A 7,500-nucleotide genomic window follows, 5' to 3' on the forward strand; every position below is an offset into this window, starting at 1 on the left:
ATATATATATATATATATATATATATATATATAGAGAGAGAGAGAGAGAGAGAGAGAGAGAGTGTGTGTGTGTGTGTGTGTGTGTCATTCAAAATGTGACCGCGTGTGTACCGTTGGCGATTTTTTCCCTCTGTCTTCCCTTCTCTGAATCTTTCCTTCTCCTATGTTTCCGACGAAGAGCTCCGCTCGAAACGTTAAACCCTCCCTCTTTCCTTCTTCCCTGAGCGTCCAATAATACTATATTTGTTCCAAGCCGTCGCGTTGTTGTGTTTTTTGTGCTTTCTTGTTTCGATTAACTTTATATATATATATATATATATATATATACACGCGCATTCACACAAGAGTGAGTGAACAGACAAAAGAAAGGGCACTCAATACATCTATTGGGAGTTAAATGTATTATTCAAAACAGATTGATTCGGATTTCATGCTACTTCAAGTTTCGAAGCCCCTATCGGAGCCTGTCTCCTTGGAATCACCAGCTTGGGGAGTCAGGTTCCGTTAGGGGTCTGCGAAACTTGAAGTAGCACGAAATCCGAATCAAACTATTTTGAATAATAATAATAATAATAATAAGAAGAAGAAGAAGAAGAAGAAGAAGAAGAAGAATATACGCATATATATATACGCACATATACATACACACATACAAACACACATACACGGATATATATATATATACATATATACTTATACACACATACATCTACATATATACACATCCATACATAAGTATACATATATGCACATACATATATACACATACACACATACATATACTCACAACGCTCACATACATGGAAGCACACCGTCGGTTACGACGACGAGGGTTCCGGTTGATCCGAATCAACGGAACAGCCTGCTCGTGAAATTAACGTGTAAGTGGCTGAACACTCCACAGACACGTGTACCCTTAACGTAGTTCTCGGGGATATTCAGCGTGACACAGAGAGTGACAAGGCCGGCCCTTTGAAATACAGGTACAACAGAAACAGGAAGTAAGAGAAAGTTGTAGTGAAAGAGTACAGCAGGGATCACCACCATCCCCTGCCGGAGCCTCGTGGAGCTTTAGGTGTTTTCGCTCAATAAACACTCACAACGCCCGGTCTGGGAATCGAAACCGCGATCCTATGACCGCGAGTCCGCTGCCCTAACCACTGGGCCATTGCGCCTCCACATTTGTTAACCATATTTCTGCTAAAACATGCTCTTTCGATTTATTTTGAAAATATTTAGGAATTTAGTCACTGTTGAAAACACACCGTCTTTGTTTCAATAAATTTTGAGAAAAATGGAAAATTTAGTAAAATTACTTTATCATCATTAAGCTTGTGTTTAGAAAATTTTTTGATGGAAGGTTTTATTTTAAATCATTTTAACCTTTTCATGACCGTATTTTTTTAGATGATCTGTGTTTCTTTCAATCAATTTTAAATATATTAAAGAATTTAGTAAAATAACTTAGTTATTTTAGGCATAGGAGTGGCTGTGTGGTAAGTAGCTTGCTTACCAACCACATGGTTCCAGGTTCAGTCCCACTGCGTGGCACCTTGGGCAAGTGTCTTCTACTATAGCCTCGAGCCGACCAAAGCCTTATGAGTGGATTTGGTAGATGGAAACTGAAAGCCCGTCGTATATATGTATGTGTGTATATATATGTGTGTGTTTGTGTGTCTGTGTTTGTCCCCCACCAACATTGCTTGACAACCGATGGTGGTATGTTTACATCGCCGTAACATAGCTGTTTGGCAAAAGACACTGATAGAATAAGAACTAGGCTTACAAAGAATATGTCCTGGGGTCGATTTGCTCGACTAAAGGCGGTGCTCCAGCATGGCCACAGTTGAAATACACTGACTGTTACACTTTTGGAAATGGTAGAAAACTTACTGAAATAACTCATTATTAATCTGGTGTTTGAAACAAAAATTAAAAAGAAATTTTGTTGGAAGGTTCGAATTTAGATCCCTTTAACCCTTTTATTATCATATTTCTGTTGAAATACGCTGCCATTGTTTCAATTTTGGAAATGGTGGAAGATTTACTAAAATAACTATCATTATTAAGCTAGTGTTTGGAACAAAAATTAACAAGGAATTTTGATGAAAGATTCGAATTTGGATCACTTTAACCCCTTTTGAGACCATATTTCTAATGAAATGCTCTGCCTTTTTTTTTTCGACTAATTTCAAAAAGCAATGAAGAATTTAGGATAAAATGACTATTTCATTGTTGGTATATGAAACATAAATTAACATGAAATTCGGATGAAAGGTTTAAAACAGGAAATTTGTAACACATAACAAGGAATGGTGTCTTCAGCAGGCGTCTTCTTACAAGAACACTGACCTGACTAAAAAAGTACTGAGGGGGATTTGTTAGATGGAAACTGAAGTGTTGGTCTCCTTATCTTGACAAGTGATGCTTGTAAATGAATATCACCATTGTACAAGCAATATTCATTTCTAGTCTTCCAAGAAATACAAGTCTGGCCCAGGGGGAAGAGGGCGATATTATATTACCTAGAAACAGGTAAAGGTTGGCAACAGGAAGGGCATCCACCTGCAGAAAATTTAAATTCTGTCTGATCCATTTTTTTATTTCTTTTTACTGTTTTTGAGGATTCCTATGGCTCCTTGTCGCCATCCGATTCTGTTATGGATTTGAATCGGGAGTTCAAGTCCTAGTGAACCCTCCTTTAGGTGATTACACAACCATGGATGCCGCCCCTGCAGATGCTTTGCAGCTATCCTCTAGACAGATCTTCATGATCAACATACCCCACCCATATATAATATATATATATATATATATATATATATATTAAGGTATGTAGAAAAATACAACATGGACAAGAACGTATAACTCTTAGAAGACGATACAATAAACACGGACAGGACATTCGAAACCCTCAGTCTTCAGTCAAGAACCGGATCATCGTAGTAATTTCGGCTGATTAATCTTGAGATTACTAGATCACAGCCAGCCCTCCAAGAAAAACTAAGCAACGAGCATTAGAAAAACTAAGCTGGGAGCGTAGATTTCCTGGAAGAAGGATCGAATACGGACACCAGGACAGCAAAAGGGACGAATATAAAAAAACAATGGAATACAGAAACATGAAATACAGAAGCATTAACGGTGAAAACAACAACAAGTGTCTTACGACTGATAACAAGCAAACAAATTTTTTCTCTGGCGCAAGGAAAGGAGCCTTATCGGCGATGCCTATAGCGGCGGACGAAAAACAACGATGTTAACACGACGCTGGTCAGAAGCTGAAAGGCAGATTTCGGCCAGCAGTCACGTGACAGAGAAGAGAGAAAAGAAAAGAAAGAGAAGCAACGGAAGAGAGAGAGAGAGAGGAGAGAGAGAGAGGAGGACAAACGCGACAAAGAGCGAGAAGAGAGAGAAAGAAGGAATCAGAGAGGAGAAGGGATGGGTTCGAAGAGCGACCTGTGAGTGCAGAGCGAGACAAGAAATAGGAGGGTAGTGGAAGATTAGACCAAAGAATCAGAGGAAAGAGAAGAGAAAAAGAGGATGAGTAGAGAGAGAAGGGGACAGATCAAGTAAAAGTGAGAGAGAGAGAGAGACAAACAAAGAGTCGTACCAGTTATTAAGAATATGTGCTGACATTAATGTTAGAGGGTACGTGGCGCCTGGAATATATGTTAAGGTATGTAGAAAAATACAACATGGACAAGAACGTATAACTCTTAGAAGACGATACAATAAACACGGACAGGACATTCGAAACCCTCAGTCTTCAGTCAAGAACCGGATCATCGTAGTAATTTCGGCTGATTAATCTTGAGATTACTAGATCACGGCCAGCCCTCCAAGAAAAACTAAGCAACGAGCATTAGAAAAACTAAGCTGGGAGCGTAGATTTCCTGGAAGAAGGATCGAATGCATACGGACACCAGGACAGCAAAAGGGACGAATATAAAAAAACAATGGAATACAGAACATGAAATACAGAAGCATAACGGTGAAAACAACAACAAGTGTCTTACGACTGATAACAAGCAAACAAATTTTTTCTCTGGCGCAAGGAAAGGAGCCTTATCGGCGATGCCTATAGCGGCGGACGAAAAACAACGATGTTAACACGACGCTGGTCAGAAGCTGAAAGGCAGATTTCGGCCAGCAGTCACGTGACAGAGAAGAGAGAAAAGAAAAGAAAGAGAAGCAACGGAAGAGAGAGAGAGAGAGGAGAGAGAGAGAGGAGGAACAAACGCGACAAAGAGCGAGAAGAGAGAGAAAGAAGGAATCAGAGAGGGGAGTGCTGCAGGAGTGGCTGTGTGGTAAATAGCATGCTTACCAACCACATGGTTCTGGGTTCAGCCCCATTGTGTGGTACCTTGGGAAAGTGTCTTCTACTATAGCCTCGGGCCGACCAAAGCCCTGTGAGCGGATTTGGTAGCCGGAAACTGAAAGAAGCCTGTCGTATATATGTGTGTGTGTTTGTCCCCCTCAACATCGCTTGACAACCAATGCTGGCGTGTCCGCATCCCTGTAACCCAGCGGTTCAGCAAAAGAGATCGATAGAATAAGTACTAGGCTTACAAAGAATAAGTCCTGGAGTCAATCTGTTCGACTAAAGGCGGTGCTCCAGCATGGCCACAGTCAAATTACTGAAACAAGTAAAATAATATAAATGATATATAGATATATGCATATATACATACATATATGTACATACCTACATATACATGTACATATATATACGTGCATATATGGGTACAGGACACAAAAAAAATGTTGAACACAATGAGAAACGAAAACGTAAAAACAAAACATGGAAACGAACTTGTTTTCAAACAACGAAGAAACGAGACATACAACACAAGGAATATTCCCCTTCTTCAGTTGTCCCTGTTTCGTCTACTCCGCGTTTCAAAGGTAAGAGAACAGAAAATGGAGAAATACTGATGAACAGCAATTGACTTACATCAATTATTATTTATTTATTCAATGCAAATAGACTGCATCTTATCTAACAGCTGTTTCTGCTTCCAGTGTTCTATGGTACTGCCAAAAGGTAGCCCATAACTATGCAGGAGACATACTTCACTCCATGAAGTATTTTCAAAATACCTACATACCCAAGTTTGGTCCATATAAACATGGAAAAGAGGACTTTAAACAATGATAATGGTGATGAACCAAAGGTATTTTCAGGTAAGTTGGTTTCAAAAGGGTCAAATTAAATTTAAACGAAGAAAATCAATATCTTAACATGATCTGACTTAAAATTCTACATCTCAGTGGCATTGCTTTGATATAACATTTTCCTAGGCCTCTAAAACTACGACGAAATTTTTTTGAGGCAGATTTTCTACAGCTCGTTGCACTTTCTGTTGTCAGTTCTTGCCTGCTTCCAAGCAAGAAAATATTTTTCATAGTCCTTCATACAGCACAAATGTGCTGGACATGTTTACAAAGAAGACTGCAAACAAATGACATTGCTTGAATGAAAATGACATTTATTTACGGTTTTAACATGCAATGTTGAGAGGAGAGACAAACAAGTGTGTGTGTGTGTGATATCCTTGTCATCAGATTCTACTGGTTTTCAAGTGGGAGTTATAATTTTCCAGACTCTTGAACAAAGATCCTGGACATGTCCTGTCTGGGTTGTGGGTTACTGGAAACAGACATCATCAGGAACCGGTAATCATCATCATCAGCATTTAACATCCGTCTTCCATGCTGACATGGGTTGGATGGCTTGGCTATCCTCTCCTCTCCATGCCACCGATGTTATCCAAGGGAAAGGCTGATCCAGCTTGGCACCTGTGACATCGCAACTCATTTTTACAGCTGAGTGAACTGCAGCAACATGAAATAAAGTGTCTTGTTCAAGAACACAACACAACCTGGTCCAAGAATTGATCTCACTCACTCATGATTGCGAGACCAACACTCTAACCACTGAGCCATGTGCCTTCAGATATACATCTCTCTTACTCTTTTACTTGTTTCAGTCATCTGACCGCGGCCATGCTGGAGCACCGCCTTCGGTCGAGCAAATCGACCCCGGGACCCACTCCTTGTAAGCCCAGCACCATACGCATACGTTTATTAGTAAACTAATCTGGCACCTTAAATACTGTATCAAACTTTTTGCTTTAGATTAGAAAATTTGATCTCGATCATTCCCCTATGACAAAGAGAAATCTTTTTGTCCTCTCTGTACGGAAGAGCAATTTTCTATCCTCTTTTCCAAACATAAACTGGTGAACACGTTTACGGAGCGAGTTTACAGGAGTTTACTTTGGAAAAGACACTCTTTCGCTTTTTTTAAACAGTACCCACCCCGTACCTAATAATTTCTGCGAATTACCTTTTCATTATTCTTAATTCTCACTTGTATTTTGAATGCGTCCATCGAAACATATGTCGATAATATAAAGGTATAAATGATTTAATAACATCTTGAGCGTTTATCTCCATTTCAATTTTTTCTTATTTTCTCCTAAATACGTCTCGCTTCTCCCCGGAATCAAATCCCACTCAAGTGGGACCATTGTTTCCTAAGACTCTTAAGCAACATTTACCTACCTAGTAATTATTCCCCTGGATCTTTTCTTTAAATTGTACACTAATAAATATATATATATATATATATATATATATATATATATATATATATATGTGGCTGTATGTGTATGTCTGTATGACTAAATATTAGTTTCAAATTTTGGTACAAGGCCCAGCAATTTTAGGGAAGGTGTCAGTTGAATACATTGGCCCCATTGTTCAACTGCTACTTATTTTATCGACCCCGGAAAAGATGAAAGGCAAAGTCGACCTCAGTGGAATTTGAACCCAGAACGTAAAGACGGACAAAATGCCGCTAAGCATCTTGCCCAACATGCTAACGATTCTGTTAGCTCGCCGCCTTTGCGTGTGTAAATACTACCACTTGACTGAGGCAACATTAGTTACCGGCATAAGTGATTGCATATAATTTTCTCTTAAACACCGAACACATTGCACTAATATAAATATATTTTTTACAGAAATTACTTTCAGCGTCGGCAAGCTATTTAAGTGTCTCTTCTAATAATCATTAAGTTACATTGCACAATTGTCAAAATAAAATCCTCTTGTCACTCTAATGTATTTAGTGACATTCAGATAAGTGGAGAGTTTATGTTTTCCTGTCAGATTTGGTTGCAAAATAAAGCAATTAGAAAGAAATACTTCTCTTCTTTCTTCTTTTTAATCGTTACGAAAAATACAAAACGCCAACATATTTCTATATTTCTCTGTTTTATTTTCTATCCAGACGGTTCTGTTGTTAACAATACTTCTACTTAAATTGAATAGTAACTCCAAGTATACATACATATATCCATGTACCTATGTATGTATGTATGTATGTATGTATGTATGTAAGTATGTATGTATGTATGTATGTATGTTTGTATGTGTGTATGTATGTGTGCGTATATATATATATCTCTCTCTTCTCTCTCTTCTCCCATC

The sequence above is a fragment of the Octopus sinensis genome, linkage group LG13, assembly GCF_006345805.1.
Source record: "Octopus sinensis linkage group LG13, ASM634580v1, whole genome shotgun sequence".
Taxonomy (NCBI): Eukaryota; Metazoa; Mollusca; class Cephalopoda; order Octopoda; family Octopodidae; genus Octopus; species Octopus sinensis.